The sequence below is a fragment of the Eublepharis macularius genome, chromosome 6 (genome assembly GCF_028583425.1).
Source record: "Eublepharis macularius isolate TG4126 chromosome 6, MPM_Emac_v1.0, whole genome shotgun sequence".
NCBI lineage: Eukaryota > Metazoa > Chordata > Lepidosauria > Squamata > Eublepharidae > Eublepharis > Eublepharis macularius.
Genome location: NC_072795.1, coordinates 36792913 through 36810556, shown reverse-complemented (window position 1 = coordinate 36810556; position 17644 = coordinate 36792913). Strand labels below are relative to the sequence as shown.

At 41.0% G+C, this 17644-nt stretch overlaps 1 protein-coding gene across 2 annotated transcripts in view; it reads left to right on the top strand.

The window, feature by feature from the left end:
* The first annotated feature begins 6104 nt into the window (after window positions 1-6104).
* AGTR1 (angiotensin II receptor type 1) overlaps window positions 6105-17644 on the top strand; it is a 70562-nt gene continuing 59022 nt past the window's right edge. The window contains exon 1 of one of the 2 annotated variants that reach the window (XM_054982148.1): window positions 6105-6325. The gene's annotated coding sequence lies outside the window, so the exon portion shown is untranslated. Of the gene's footprint in view, window positions 6326-7529; window positions 7546-17644 lie in introns of those variants that run through there. The other variant, XM_054982149.1, reaches the window with a different exon arrangement.

The window sequence follows — 17644 nt, the reverse complement described above, 5'->3', positions numbered from 1 at the left end:
TTCAAAATCCAAAATCCAACTCCTCTAGGCCTGAAATACCCTAACATATCAGCATCACTTGATGTGAGAGTAACTACAGTGATAAATACATGACCAAAGGGGGTAACCATGGAGAATTTAATATAAATGGCCATTTGCACTACCTTATAGAAATCTGCTTCACCCATATCTGGATTAATATGGACTGTGAAAGAACAGAGATGAGACAGTGTGAATCTGCCTCTTAAGGCAATAGATTTGGGGTATTAATAGCACTAAAATGGGAGACAGATATTTCTAATGGAGTATAATCCATCACAATTTTCTTACATATTTGCTTATTTATTTTGAAAGATAACGTCCCTGTAAATTGTTTCAGGTGGTAGCAGTGTTGGTCTCTGGTAGAAGGGCAAGGTTCGAGTCCAGTAGCAGCGGTCTTACAGGACATTCCATTGCTGACCTAGAGCGGCAGTCTTCAGAGAAGCTTCAATGGGAGATTACAATGTGAAATTGCTGAAATTCAGTTCATTCACAAATTCAGAACAGACCCAGGGCAGAATAGGGACATAGGATTCTTATCTCACTACAGATATTAATGTTCTGCATTTCCTCCTCTGCTCTAATCAAGCTGGTTATATTTTACATTGTACTTCTACATCCTGGCTGTCTTCTTTGTAACATCCCTCCTACATTCTAACTGGGGTATAAAGGCTCAGGGATCTCCATTCCTACTTGTACCTGATGAAGGGAGCTTGACTCTTGAAAGCTTATACCCTGGATAATCTTGTTGGTCTCTGAGGTGCTACTGGACTCAAACCTTGCTCTTCCCTGTATTTATTTATTTATTTTTATTTATTTACGTCATTTATGGTCCACTTTTCTCACTGAGGCTCAAGGCAGATTACACAGTGTGAGATTAGTACAGTCAGTATCAAGAGCAGTTTCATAAACAATGCCATAGGGTAAATAAACACAAGTTTAAAGACATAACATTAGCAAGAATCCAATACAGAGTTGAAGAAATGCTGAAACAGAACAAAAGCAATTCTAGGGCTGGCTTAGGAGCACTTATTTAAAGCAAGAGATAGTACGTAAGGCTACATGGTGGTGAAGTATATGGGTGAATATGGTCCCTAACTGATTAGCAGAGCATCTGAGACCCCATCCCTACAATACAAAAGCCTTTTTGTATAATTCGGTTTTGCATTGTTTGCAGAAAGCCAGGAGAGTGGGGGCTCTCCTGACCTCCTCAGGCAGTTCATTCCACAGGGTAGAGGCCATCACAGAGAAAGCCCGTGTACAGGCTGCTGTTGATTTTGCCCATGTGCTGGGTGGCACCTGCAAGAGACCCTGTGCAGATGAGCAAAGTTGCCGCGGAGGCGGTCCCGTAGGTATACTGGACCACAGCCGTGAAGAGCTGTCCCATGTTAATTAGGAAGGGGTGTCAGGATTTTCAAGTATCAAAAAACATTTTAAATGGGGCTGAATTTCCTCATAACATTAGGGAACATCTCATTTTTGCTCAATTGTCTATACAGCTGAGAACAAGTTCATGTTAAAAAACAGCGGTATACTGTAATGGAGCCAACATTGTCCAGTTCATAAATATAGATTGATGATTTTGAATCAAACACAGCCTCAAAGGCTGGTCATTTTCTCTCACTCAATTTGATGATCAAAAGAGTTTCCAAGCAAGAAGACTGTGAGTGCATCCTTCCGTTTTCTTTCCTGCTCTCTTCTCCAATACATACTAAATAGGCCTTTGGTAAGAGAATGCTGATCATGCAAATGGGGTGTGTGTGTGTGAGGGACACTGACATTCCTATCTTCATTCCACTGATATCTCTGACAAGAAGAACTTCAACTACATCCTCTGCTCTAGATAAACATGTCTTTAATAAATACAAATTACTTTTGTGGCAAGCTAGTTAACACATTAAATATGGAGCTTCCAAATCTGACACATTTTAAACAGAGAGGTCTTTGCAGATTTCACAACATAGTTCTAGAAGAAATAAGAAATTTTCCCTTCTTGTTAAATGAGAAATACCACAGCAACATCATGTTTCGCAAAAGTATTATGTGCCTTCAAATCCATTGCTAACTGAATCACTGCTTGCAGGAAATTCATCTTGTATAAAACAACTGTTAATGTATTCCAGCTTTCCAGAGTGCTAAAGTTTCCGAAAAATTCCTAGTGACAGAAACACAGAAGCCCATGATCTGCAACCTACGAACATGTGAAGTCCATAATACCTATTTTCCAGCCTCCAAGTAGCTCATTTACTACTTGTAAAAGACCTATGATACTCCTTGGAAGAGGTTCTAAATTGCATTTGAATTTTCTGAGTTAGCAAACAGATGTGCAAACATGCTGCCAGAGCACTCCCATTGAATATACATGAACAGATGCTGAGGAACAAACGTCATTCTGGCTTGAACATTAACAGAACTGAGGTGTCAGGTCCTGTATTAGGAACACACACACCCCATGATCACTATCATTCTTTTAAGCTTCTAAAAATAATTAGGGCTTGATTAAAGGTATCTAGTATGGTGGCTAAGGACAAGACACTTTGAGTACATTCTTACAATGGAGCAAGTCCATTGAACTCAGTTTACATTCTTTCAAATAAACATTCCTAGGACCAGGCTGCTGCGTGTTTGAAAAATAAAAGACGAAGTTCCCAGTTCAAATGCCTGAATCGCAAACTCACAATATCCAATCAGCAATACGAGGTCAGTAATACTGATCCTATTTTACAGGCTCATAAGAATAGCTGACGTAGTATAAGCAAACCATTTCAAACACTAAAAAAAAAGTGCTGTGATGGTAGAATGGATTCGGTAATCCCTGTAATATAATGTGACCACTACAAGAATACACTATTATCCATAATTGTACTGTTTTACCGTTAACAAAATGCCCAACATCATATAGTGTTGAATGGGTGAGGGCGTGAATGAGAGTGTGTATATCCTAAAACCCTTCTCCTTGGAGGAGGAGCTATACAGCTCCGTTGGCTTGGTATAAAGATCAACTCCTATGGATTCTTGTCCATAAAAATGGTGTGCCCAAGTGTTAGAAGAAGTGGGCGGTAGATTGGTTAACCTCAGCAAATTAAAGTCTGGTCAAATTTTAGATCTATTTTATATTTACTTTTTCTAAACCTATTACTGTGCTGAGAATGGAAGTTGGTTTCCTATCATTTAATTGGGTGATCCCCAATTTTTTTTTTAGTATGAGGATCTCTTTATAACATCAAAAAATTTCATGGACCCCCTGCATGATATGACTCATAAGGTAGCTCTACATTACAACAAATTTGCTGTGCAAAATATGGTTACATTTGGGAACCATCTTGTCAAATCATGTATAAACTAGTCAGCAATCAGATGGTCTTATTGTTCATAGTCTCTTTTACTATGTAAATTTTATCATTGGTTTGATGTTTTGATTTTTATTTGCTGTACTGCAAGCCAAACATTTGTTTTCTGGATTGTGTCCAATGATTCCCTGCCTCTAAGAGTCTTTCTGCACAAGACATGTTACACAGGGACGCTCAAGTGACTTACTTTCTGTGTGGTCTTATATTCAAATTCTGTCTCCCTAGCAGTGCATGTGTATCCGTAATGGGAGAATAAGAGCCAAGCTACAAGTGATGCCTGACACAGGTTGGACACTTGTCAGCTTCCCTCAAGTTTTGATGGGAAATGTAGGCATCCTGGTTTTACAGCTTGGCTCTCCATTACAGCTGCAAGACCAGGATGCCTACATTTCCCATCAAAACTTGAGGGACGCTGACAAGTGTCCAACCTGTGTCAGGCATCACTTGTAGCTTGGCTCTAAGTGTAAGATCTTTCACTTGATCCCGCTCGTGTAAGATGTGTAGAGAGACTCTAAGTGCGGGATCTTCCTCCAGCACAAGGAACCTTGTTCTCTCGGAAGAAAATCTGCTCCGTTGGAAGGAGGCTTTTCTCATTTATTTGAAAGGAGTCCAACCCACTGGCTACAAGCAAATAAAAATCAATCACAAGAGAATATATGGATAACGCGCAACAAAAATATCACAAAGCAGTGAGCAAATGTTCAGGTTCACCATCTCTCTTCTTCAGACTTGATATGGACCAAACATGGTTGCTAGACATTGTAAGTAATAATAATAACCGCACTTATATGCTGCTCTTCTAGATAGATTAGTATCCCATCTGATGCCATGAACAAGAGTTATTATTATCCTCCCATACAGCTGGGGAGTTGGGCCTGAGAGGAGTGGCTTACCCAAGGCCACCGACTGAGCTCAATGACGTAGTGGGATTTGAACCAGCAGAATGCTGATTAGAAAATACACTATGCTTAATCCTCTTGATATGTGTGGTGGCCATTTTTGTGTGAAATGGGCAACATGAATGAGTACCAAAATCATAATGCCTGAAAAGGGCTACAGCCTGAGAATTTTAATTGTCTCAGGATGGAGCAGAAGAGCTGGGATGCAGACTTTGTTAAGTCAGGCATAAGACTGGCAGTCTAAGGTATCTCCTTGAAGAAACAATATTATGCCAACCTTTAGATAACATCTGAACAGTTGATGCAGACCACCTCTTTCGGAAACACGTTATGAAGTACACATTTCTGAGAACAAATTTTGGCCTACAGACATTACTACTAAAAAGCTGGCTTGGGGACTTCTTTTACTTCCTCAGAACAAAGCCAGATGAAAGTAAAGTAATGCATTTGGTAAACAGATATATCTTTAATTTCTACTTTTCTATCATTCAGTTTCTGTACTTCAAATGTAATGCCTACAGTGGCTAGAATGCACATTCATAGCAATATCAAAACTGGCTTGGTGACTCATGCCATATTCAAGCATTCTGTTTAAGCATCTGCCAGCCATCTGCTTCCGATTTCTCACTTCCCAGAGTGCAAAGATAACAGCCCATCTGGTATTCTGCAGCACAGAGCTCTTAAACATGGGGGTTCTGCTTACCTATTAAAATAACTTTCTTTTCTATCCAGCATTAACATTTCTCTATTGCACACATTAGTGTCTGTGCAAACACCCCTGGCACATCAAGGAAAACTTCCAATTAGCATAGGAATTCTCTGCCTTTATCAGTCACCATCCTCTTACTTTAGGTTCAGGTCTTAAATATTTGGGCTGGTTTCACACGCATTAGATAATGCACTCTCAATGCACTTTAGCATCTGTAACCAGATTTTCCTGCATGAAACAGAAAAATCCACTTGCACACGATCACGAAAATGCATTGAAAGAGCTTTGAAGTGCATTATCCAATATGTGTGAAAACAAAAAAATCTGAACTAAATTTTAAAAAAAAACATCTCCATCCCCCTGCGTCTCTTGGCCTCAAGGAGGGAAAGTCGATGTTCCCTACTCGTGGTCCTTCCCCCCACCCCCCATGTTGTTTACGAACTTCAGGGACCGCGGAAGGGTTGGGAAAGGGAGGGGAGCGAAATGCTCTGCCTATCACATTCCACGTGGAAAGGCCAGCGCGGGTGTGGGCTCTGCCTCTCAAATACAACTTTGCTCTCTTGAGATGCTCGGCTGATCCTATTGGATGCAGCTTACAGTGGCTCTCTGTCTCTCGTTTTTGGAAATCCGTGGGCTTCATTCATGAGCTGCTGAATTTCCTTACGTGCAACACCAATGAGTTGCAGCAAACCAATCTACATCTAAGAGCAGCTATTCCAAACTCTGCAAATGCTGTCCTCGAGGCTCTAAAGATCGCTCCCTTCTTCTCCCCCTTTCATCCATCTCCCCCCCCCCCTTCCCCCACTTTCTGGAGGCAAAAGACGAGAAGTTGCGTGGCCCAAACGCGGTTGATGAAATGAAACTTTCCCCAAAGTACCCTTGGCCGATCGATCCTCTCTCTGCTGCCTGGGGCTCCCCGCGAGAGTGTCAATCAGGAGCGATTGGGCAGGAGGGAGGGGGCGTCCGTGTGTTCGGGCTGAATCATGCGCTGGGAGTGGAAATAGGGCGGGGGGGAAGGAGATGGCCAGAAGGGGTCTCCCGGGAGGGACTGGGGCGGGTGGAGTGAGACGGGAAACAAGCCGTGTAGCGAGCAGCGTCCTTAGCTATAAATCCAGGAGGGAAGCCAGGCGAAGCCAAGCCTATGACAGTCCAGCGCACCTCGCCCAAGGGACTGGGTTGAGCTCCGGGGGGCTGCCGCTAGGAAGGTGCGGAGCTTGGCTTGGCAAGGCTCTTCTGCTAGTCGACGCCGCTGCTTAGCCCAGCGACGAGAGAGAGGGCAGCCTTCAAGCATCTGCAGTTGCACAACCGCCTCCGGCTCCCCGGCCAGCCAGCAGTGCGCAGGCTGCCTTGTAAGTTTCTCTGCTTTTCTTGGAAGTTTCCTCTGCCTTTGGCGGGTTTTGTTTCCTGCAGTCCTAAGTTTGTCTGTAACGTGTGTACCTTGACTTTCCTTCCCCCAAGCCTGCAGGTGGAGTTAGGTAAGTGATCTGCTTTGCTGTTCCCCCTGCCCAAGAATTTGTGGTCCTCGGAAGAGCCTTTTTAAAAAAAACCTGTCCTCCTTCATTTGCTTGGAAGTTTCTGCTAGACAGGCAGGGCTCCAAACTGCTAAAAAACATATGGGGGGTGGGGTAGAAGACACAGACCATTTGCTGCAAAATATAGAAGGCTGATTCCTGTTTCTATAGCTTACGTTCTTAACCATTTTGGCATGTGCGAGGAGGGTTTTGAATATGGGCGTAATTCAGAAAAAGTTAGCCTCACTCATTCCTGTTAAAAGCCATGAAACCTCCTACCAAAGTGAATGGAACTTAAAGCTACTGAACCTGGTCTGAATCAGGCACTTTTCTAAAAGCAAATCTATTAATGCCTAGAAGGTGTTTTGATTTGCATGAACATTTGCAGCTGCGTGGAGTTTGGCTTGAAAGCCTGACTCAGGAAGGCTGTTAAAGACAAGACAGTGCCTCAGTGCCTCTCCAAACTTCAACAGAGCTTGTATATGGAGTGCCTGCTTTGCTTCTGCAGTGTTGTGAATCCCAGAAGCCCTGGGTGGAAGACCTTTCCTTGCCTACAGACAGCCCCCCAATCTTAAACGACTTCTCACTTACAATCATGAATCGGCCAGCAGAGTCACCAGCACAGGTACCAAGCCCTGCAACAGACCCAGATGCCAGCTCTGCCCCTATATCTACCCAGGGAATACAATTACAGGACCCAATGGCATCAACTACACTGTCTCTGGCTCTTACAGCTGCTCATCCTCCAACCTGATATATGCCCTCATGTGCCAACAATGTCCCTCTGCTCTGTACATTGGACAAACCAGCCAACCTCTACGCAAAAGAATAAATGGACACAAATCTGACATTAGAAATGGAAACGTCCAGAAACCAGTGGGAGAACACTTCAATCTACCAGGACATTCCACCAAAGACTTAAAGGTCGCTGTGGTTCAACAGAAACCTTTCAAAAACAAAATCCAACGGGAGGCTGCTGAATTGGAATTCATATGCAAATTTGACTCTGTCAAGCGGGGACTGAATAGAGACTATGAATGGTTATCACATTACCACAGGTAACAGATTCTCTTTACAGAGGCGTGATCTGGGGGAGCCCAGTGACGCCTGGTGTGGGCTTTCGGGGACCACAGTTCTCTTTGTCAGATGCAGCTGGCAGGGAGAGCTGTGGTCATCGAAGGCTTATACTACATAGGAATTGGATACCTTCACTGCTACAAACTGACTGCACACCAAAAGGAAATGTTTACATTTCCAAGCAAAGGAATGTTTTGATAGCCTCCATGCTAATTGCATTCTGCCTTCTTGTGATTTATGCCCCCTCCCCTTTTTTCTCTCTCTTTCCCCCTCCTCTTCTGTATCTGCCCAGTTTTGATCAGGCATCTGACGAAGAGAACTTGATTCTCGAAAGCTTATGCTATAATAAAATTGGTTAGTCTTAAAGGTGCTACTGGACTCTTTTTGATTTTGCTACTACAGACTAACACGGCTAACTCCTCTGGATTTATTTTACTTGACTGTCAAAACAATCGGCTTAATAACAAGAGCATACAATGGAGAGAGCTTGGCTGTCCCAAGGCCAGCAGCTCCTTGAAACTATGACACAGATTGATGTGCGTGGAGGAGATAGAGAGTTCCCATACCCAGGGTCTTATCATGCGAACCCTCTCGTATTTCTTGTCAACAGGTCTGACGCACCACTTAACAAAAGTGACAGACCCATCACAAGGCATGAACTTTCTAATTTTTGCTGCAACTGTTAATATGATCGGCCAATCTCAAGAATAATTTTGATTTGAAAAAGCAGTTCAAGAGATCTCAGTCTGCTTTGTCCTGTTTGCATGCTGTTTATTTGTTGATTTATACCAAGCCTTTCTCTTCAGTGGGGAACCCACAGCAGTTTACATTATTCTCTCCATTTTATCCTAACAACAACCCTGTAGAGTGTGTGACTAGCTCAAGGTCACCAGCGAGCTTTCGTGGCAGAGTGGGGATTTGAACCTCTTGTCTCCTAGGTCCTAATCTGACATTACACTTAAAAAAAAACCCTGTACATATCAAAGTTATATTAATTTTAAACTGTATGCCTGTACTAGCAAATTGGTCTCACTTTAAAACTAAGACTCAAGGTCATCGTCCAACACAGAGACAAGCATGCTTCTGTCACTGATTTCAATAGATATGAGCGTATTTAATTCAGGACAGATGGTTAACTGTGTATGTTTGCAGCTCTTTTTAGGAGCTTGAGTTTTCCCCATCCCTTCCAGAGAGTATTAAGAATTGACATGACTAGCTTCAGTTAATTGGCTAAACTAGTTTATAAAAAAATATTTTCTGGAAAACCTCATGGATTAATTCATTTTGTTCAGTCTTAGGTTGGAGATCAATAAGTGTAAAATCTGAAACAAATAATGACTTTTACCCTAGGTCATGAAGATTTGGTGGCTTTTCCCATAATTTTGATTTTTTTTGCTTGACTGTTTCTAAGACCATTAACTTTAGTGGATCCAGAAGAGTGGAGCTCTGTTTAGGATTGCACTGTGACCTGAAGTTGTGTGTTGTGCAGACATCTTATTACCCAGCTGTGGTGTGGAAAAGTTGAATATATTTCAAGGCAGAGGTGTGAGATTAGTCCTACCTTGTAACTCAGAGTTGGACTTGATGGCCTTTGGGTTACTTGTAACCTTATGAACTTATAATTTTAACACACATTTAGATGCATCAGCAGATGGACAGCTAACATGTAAAAAAGTAAACATGTAGACTCTCGGATTGCTGGTTGTTATGTTGATCCTGTGATTCCACATAATTAAATCTCAAAACACAATGATAATATTTGAAACCGGATGGACGGAGCAGATGAAATAACATGTCAAATATTGCCGATGTTGCTTAGGACCTGGACACACACAAGCAACAACCATACAACAAAAATACTGTAAGAATCAGCCTCACGTCTGATATATCAGGATATAACACAAGCATAGTCTTTGGTATGTCTAAAACAACTGGAATAAAGCAAATCACTAGTCTGTTACATTTACAAATAAAACATGTATAAAAGGATCAAACAATATTTCTATCTCTGCGCTTAATTCAAAATTGTTACTCAAAACTTATTTACCCTGTGACATTTTTGTGTAATTGTGTGTTCAGACAAGAAGTTGTCATGCATAAAAGAAGAAAAAGAAGAGTATCACATGAAAGGAATTCTTTCAAAAATCTGAACATACCAAAAATGAAATAGTTACTACGCCCCCTATTTGTAAATAGGATGTCTGTGTGCGGAGAGTAAAAAGTGTGGTAGGAGAGAACTGGATAAGGAGAGTGAAAGGCTTGCAGGGATCACAGAATTATAGCTCTCCTACCGTTGCAGACAATAACCTGCCCACCATCTCAAAATTGGGCCCTGGGCCTGGAAATAGACTCAACAAGCTGGCACTAGCCCTGGGCCAGCAGGGAGTTACACTGGATCAGTCAGGAATGACCAGGGCTGGCTTCATATATGGCCAGTGTAAGGAGCTACTCAGTGTGTTCTCTGCCAAGTGATTACTTCGTAGGCAGAGAAGGGGTTTTAGCACTGAAATGTCTATAATAGCAATAATAACATTTGATTTATATACTGCCCTTCAGGACAACTTAACACCCACTTAGAGCGGTTTATAAAGTCGGTGTTGTTAATTATCCTCATGACAATCACCCTGTGAGGTGGGTGGGGTTGAAAGAGCTCTGGGAAGCTGTGACTGACCCAAGGTCACCCAGCTGGCTTCAAGTGGAGGAGTGCGGAATCAAACCCGGCTCTCCAGATTAGAGTCCTGCTGCTCTTAACTACTACACCAAACTGGCTCTCTATAGGGTAGAAAGTGGAGTGGGACTCATGGACAACACACACTCAGGCACACTGTGCTGAACTCAATTCACTCCTACTCATCCTCTAAGAATCCCTGTACACAGGACCCCTCCACACGTTGACCGGGGAAAGGAAAAGTGGGCATGATTCCACTGGTCCTGGCCCCTGCTTCCATGAGATCACCAGAGTGTCTGCACACTGTGAACATGCAGAGGAAGTGTCCATTCATACCATTCTTCTCCATGATCGGGGACTCTGCTTTGCAAACTCTGTTGATCATGGGAATGGAATGTACTTGTGGTCAGCGCATAGTCACCATGCTCACAAGCTGGCAAGCATGGGACGGTTGGGGTTGGGTCAGCACACACTTGGAGAGGTCATGTGTATTGGACAGCAGTTACTTTTGATAAAAGCCCTTTGGTGCATTGCATGGGAACCCTCGGGCAGAGCCTTTTTTCTGCCCAGCATTAACTAAAGAGATGGGGGAAGGATGCAGCAGCTTTAAAAAAAAAACAAACCTGTGTTTAAAAGTACACAAACATTAAAAAAAACTTCTGCCTACCCCTCAGCCGTGGCCAAAAGTCAGCCTTTGAGAATGCACCGTAACTGTCAAAGAAAATGGTAAATGAATATAATCTAGTAATATAAACTTGCTCCAACTGGAAATTCTTGATTAATTGAGAAATCAACATGATTAGCAATGGTTTTCCATATAATTTTCTGTTGGACTAATTGTGCCAGTAAAGTAAGATAAAGTAAACTGTGCCTACAAGGAAGCAGAGTTTTGTGCAATTTGGAACCTTGCAAATATATTGATATGTAATATGAATCTAAGCTGGTATACTGAAAAATATATGCCATGGAGTTCCATACTATTTGTAAGCATGCATTAAATTGCGGCCTTATTTGAGCCATAATTTTGGAATCTATCTTTCTGGTTTTGGGACTACACTTGAAGCTGCCTTGTAGCAAGCCAGTTCTCTGGTCAATACTGTATGCTTTAACTGACTGGCTCTCTGGAGTCTCAGGGAAGGTCTTTCACATTACCAGTACCAGATCCTTTTAGCGGGAGATGCCAGCGATAAAAACTAAATTTCTTAGACGGGTACCAGCTTTAGGTTGGGGAATTCTTGAAGCCTGTAGAGTGTGGGATTGGGCGAGGGAAAGAAGTTTAGCAGGGTATGATACCAGAGAGTCCACCCTCCAAAACAGCCATTTTCTCCAGGGGAACTGGTCTCTGTGGCCTGGAGATCAGTTGTAACTCGAGGAGATCTCCAGCCACCACCTGGAGGTTAGCAGTCCAGTTCTTTGATAGATATTTCATGTTTTTGCTTTGTATAGTCATTTCATTTGCTGTCATCATTCCATATTTAATCCTCAGCACTTGTGCAAGACATCTGCTCCGAAGCACGCTAATCACACCTTTTAAATTTTTCTTTTTCAACAGGGTTTTCTTGCTAGATTGAGCATTAATTCTGAATAAGCACAACTTTTTGAAGTATTAAACTTACTCAGTGGTCTCCTGCAGCGCTAAGGCCGTTATATATCTTCTGAGCTTCTTGACTGAAAGGAAGAAATTCTTTTCAGAATGTTTTGGGCCTAATTTCTTCTCACATTCAGAAATGTGATTGGCTGGAACTGATAATGCATGCTGGTGTAAATCGGGAGATAATCCATGCGACTTGCCTTGGAATAGCGCCCTGCAATCTGTACTGGAGTCTGCCAACTCCTGCAGGTTCTTACAGAAATTGTGACAGCTCAAAGGGTTTGTAGTCATGAAATTTTAAAAAATGTAACATGCATGCTTGCAAGGTTAAAATGTTTGCCTAGTGTTTTCATCTCCTACAGTAAAACATAAGAAGACTGCTTTGTTGTTCTACTGTACAAAATTTCTTTGTGCTGACAATGTTCATAAGTTGCCTTAATACAGCAGTGTTGATGATTTGAATCCTGGAGACTAGTTTCTTGGGACTAAGCCCCATTTAATTGCATGGGACTTACTTCCAAGTAGACCTGCTTAGAGGCGCTCCCCAAATATCAGCTTTTTCTGGATAGGAAGATATTCCAGCTGTTATGGTAGAAATTCATATTTGTCCCACCTGGTTCATTTAGTGCAATAGCCATGTTCTCATTTGCTCAGTGTATTCACACACAAATAGTGAGGAAGATCTATCACTTTGATGTAACCCACGGGTTGATTCCAAAGGGTTACCTGCGGAAAGGGCCTTGGCTCAGGGTAGTGCTACACATGCTTTGCACACAAGAGGATACATATTCACTCCCTGGCATCTCCAGTTAAAGGAACTCAGCTAGCAGTTGCTGGGAAAAAATGTTCTATACTGAGACACTGAATACCAGAGGTCAGAAAAGGAATATGCTTGTAATGCAAAATAGCACAATGATATATTTACAAATTTATAAAAACATCATACTATAATAAGATATATACAAGACATACAACAACAAAATTACTGCAATAGAACATATACAATGAAGAACTGACAAAGACATACATCAAGACAGGATCCTAGCTACATTCCTGTTTCAATGTGTAAATCTTCATCAGTCCTAGGCAATCTTGTGCAAGTAATTTTAAAGACAAAAATTTACAAGCTAATAGGTGGTATATAGTATGTAACTTCAAAAGATAAGTGTCCTGGTCTTCAGTCTTCATCGTGAACAACTTTACACTTGTAGGAAGCCTGTTATAAACATTTTTAAATAGATAATGAATTTTAACAATTGAAACAAACCATTCCTTTTAAACATAGTAAATGAAATAAAAGTACTATACCAGAGACTCAAAAAACAATTTATACTATGTGGTTTCAAGGACAACCTGTAAAAAAAATTTATAAACACCACACCAGTTCAATGAAAACATTATATAATAAATTACAAAATGAGAAAAAGCTAAGTATGATAATTTACAATGGATGAAATATTACAACTTGCAAAATTAAGCCATGTATCACCACATGCTATTCAGAGCAGGGAGATTCTATAAAGTATGAATTTTCCCTGTCCCTAATATGGGCAGTCTGTCATTATTTTGAGGGAGGAAGTAAGACTTCTCTGAAATTATTAATACTGCTGGTGGTAGATGCATGGGAGCCCCACTTCTGCTTTGTTCAATCCCTGAACAAAGGTAACAGAAAACAGTGGGACAGAGTGAGACCACGTTAACTGAACTACCTCTCATCTGCCTATAAGATCCCTACCTATTGTTAGTATAAGCTGACTGAAGTAAAAATAGAATAATCTTTTTGGCTGTATTAGTGAAGTTTTAATCCAGAAATATACTGAGCATCGGGTTTAAAAAATGGTACATTTAATCTAAACTATGTGTTCCTATTAAACTTTATACCAGTGTTTTTAATTCATATTTTTAGTTTATTTTCTTTTTTGAAAAAAAATAGAATTTTTAAAAAGTTAGTTAAAAACATACAGACAAAGGGAAAGAAAAAAATAAAAATATCATAGAGAAAAAAGCTTATACATATATAAATAGGAATACATACATACTAATTTTCCATTTGAAAAGATCTAACTATATTACATACTACATACCAACTCCAAAATTAGCATAGGTAACCACTTTCACTTTCCATCCATACATTCCTTCCCTCTGCCTAATCTTCAAAAGCACAGATCATTCGTTTATCTCTTTCTGTTTCTTGCAATAAAAATCAATAAGGGATTTCCAAATGCTATATTTTAGTTGTTTTTAATGATTTAATATATATTCATTTCTGTTGTTCCAGCCTCCTTGGTTACCCATAGCCTAATTAGCTGCTGAGGCATAGAATTGTCCGGGTGGGAAGGTCCTTATCTACAGTTCCTGTTCTATAAATAACAGTGCAGTGAGTGCTTGACAGAAGAAATGTGCATTAAAATGAACTGCTGGTCAAATGATTTACTGATTAGGCAGTCAGGTGGAATGACAGAGTTTACAATAAGCTTTTAGCTGGCTAGCAGGTGGAAGGGAAACTGCAGGACTGATCCATGGGTTTTCCTCAAGAAATCGATTCTGCTCTGATTTATCTGCTTTTCACATTCCAGGGAATTTGGGGTCTATTCTAGATGACATACTCATTTTACGCCCCCTACATAACTGGTTGTGCTTGGCAATGCAAATGGACAGCTCAATGGGCTGCAGTAGGAGGGGAGAACGATTTAGTCATCAAGGATACCCAGAACAAAAGTCCTCCCCATCCAAGTTCTCTGTACATAGAAAGACTCCCTCTTAGAATTCTCTGCTGTTTGGCAGGCACAAGGAAGCTGTTCCTCCCCGCACAAGTCCTCTGTCCATGCGGTGAATATGTCAGAGAGAAGAAGGGGTGGTTCTTTATATTGAACTAGACTTTGGAGAATCCAGAAGCGGTGAGATAGGCCTGCAGCATTCCTGAAAGTCCAGGAGGAAATGAGACAAGATCCTGGGACTCTTCCAGATTCTCTGTCATTTAAAGTGGACATAGAGGGAGGGTCTGTGTGTGTGAGAGATTGGCACATCTGAATTTGTTGAAAGTAAGCAGCACTGACAGCCAAATAGACAAGTAAGTGGGTTCTAGATCAAATCAAGCCTGAATTCTCACTAGAAGCTGAAATGACAAAACTGAGGCCATCCTACTTTGGTCACAGCATGAGAAAACAAGAGTCACTGGAAAAGTCTATAGGAAAAGTTGAAGGCAGTGTGATGAACTGCACTTTATAAAAGCTTAGAAGTGCTGTACAAACAGCTGAAGGATTGTGAAGGGTTAATTCTTCACAGAAACAGAGCCTTGAATAATAGGCTACTCCAAGGAATCTGATTGGGTAGCAGGAGCTGAACAGAGAAAGACTTCTGAACTGGATGCTGGGGCAGGAGAAGTCTGATTTCAGCCCTAGCTGAGAGGAGTGGAGTACTGGCAGTTTCAAGATTCAGTCTTGACTGACAGCATTTTAACACAGACAGGAGAACTAGGGGAAAGTTGGCAAGGAAGTTTGGGAAGTAGGCACAGGCTCCCATTTGGGCCAAAGAAGGGGGATGGATCTTCTAGTGAGAAGAGCATTTCCCTACCCAATCAAACCAGGAGTTATTTTGGAAGATCCCTGGTCTGGTGTGGTTAGTAACTGTTTTTGGAGACCTTAAGGGTCAGTTAAAAACTCAAGTCAAGTACTGGTGTCTCAAGAGTAAGTACTGGAAAGAGGGTATCAGCCTTCTGGGAACGAAAAAGAGTAAGAGACTACACAAAGAAAATGTTCTAGAGTGTTTGGGAAAAGAGGACCTAAAATGAGATGGCTGGACTCAGTAAAGGAAGCCACAGTCTCCAGTTTGCAAGATCTGAGCAAGGCTGTTAACAATAGGACATTTTAAAGGCTGTTAATTCATAGGTTTGCCATAAGTTGGAAGCGACTTCATGGCACATAACAGGCAGCATTAGTCTCTCTTATTGCTGAGATCTTCCCAAGTACTTGGCATGAAATGATTTCTTAGTTTGTGACAAGATATTGAGAATGGTGAGAAGAAAAGAATGTCCAGGACTGACCAAACTAATGGCTGGTTGTTAATCCAAGCCAGAATAGTAACTTCAGAGCAATGAAAGCTCAAAATCAAATTTCAAGTATACAAACCACTGTACAGAAAGGCCTGGATGAAAAACAACCCCACACAATAATTGAACGTATCCATACAGTTCACAGTTTCAAAAGCACTTCATAAAATGAAGGTTCGGTTAATGAAATACTTTGTCTAAAATTATTTTTATAACTACATATAATCACCGTTCACAAGCTATTCGTGTGTCATTTGTTGCTTGTCATTTGCAAACTCATTTTGTCGTGTGTGTTGTGTGCTGACATGTTGCAACCATCTTATGGCAACTCTGTAGGGCCTTCAAGGGAAGAGATATTCAGAGGTGGTTTGCCATTGTCTGCCTTGTATAGCAATTCTAGACTTCTTTGGTGGTTTCCCATCCAAAATAGACCATGGCCAACCCTGCTTAGCTTGTGAAATTGGATGAGATTAGGTTACCTGGACCATTCAGGTCATTTGCCTTTAGTCATTCACAGTATCAATATTTAGTCAGTCTTCTTAGTCCATGTTACTATCATGTTACTGGGGCTGCAAAATAACAAATTGCAAAGGGTTTAATTATCAATGGCAAATTATGATGAAAATTAATTAGTCAAAGTTGAAGTTGTTTAGGATTCTTAATAAATGAGGATTCAATATTCATCAAAGGAAATGAATACACTAATTTACTTCAACAAATTCCAGGGAGGTAGCAGAGAGTCTGTTGAAGTAAAAACAACAATTTTGTGACACCTGTAAGACTAACAAATCTGTCAGCCTTCAAGGTACTACACAATTCTGTGCACTATATAATTCAGCTTTAATAACAGCTGAAGTTGAGAATATAATGGAAATCTGTGTTCCACAGGCATTTCTAGAAGCCTAGGATTTTATAGCAAGCCATTATAACACTACAAGATGGGTTGTCTAATAAATATTGTCTGTGGAATCTCTCCAGGCTCCAGGTTCACCCAGCCTTGCCTCTCTTATTCAGTCTTAAGGGAGCCATGGTATTTATTTGGCCAGAACCTGGAGACAATGAAGTGCTGGATGAAGATGAAAAAGATTCATCCAGAAAAAGAAGTGTCTCTCTCTAGCTTTGTAGCTGAGCACATGTTTTGCATGGAGAAGATTCTATATTCACTCTCTAGAATCTCCACTTAGGTGATTTCTGCATGGGGATGGGCTTATGTGGTTTCCCTATTTGTGCTGCAGCTGTTGATACAGTACAGTGACAATGTGGCTTGCACATGGCAGGTTTCCCTTCCCAATCCCCCAAAAGTGGCCATTCACCCCTCCTTGTGCAACCAGGTTTTTTTGAATTTTATTTTAAAAATCAGCAACTGAATATCGTTATAATATTATAATAATCTGTATATTCTCTGAGTTCCCAGTTTTCTCTCTTTTTAAAAAGTAAGTCACTAGCCCCTTTCATTGCAGAGAGATAAGGGAAAAGGCATCCCTGAAACAAAGGAGTCTGGGAACTTTTTTAAAAAAGGAAAGCTGAAAATCTGATACGTTAATTCCATGGCTGATTTTCTTTTTGAGTCCCCTACTGACATGAGGAAATGGCTGCTGCAGGGAACAGAACTGGGAAAATGATTGCTTTTTTACCTACATGACAGCTATCGACACTTTGCAGAGATTTTCCCCAAAACTTCACATCAAAGCAAGTTTGGAAATGAGCAGATAATGCCAGAGAAACTCCAGAAAGTGTATGATGTACAACAATACTCTAGGAAAGCGAGGGGAA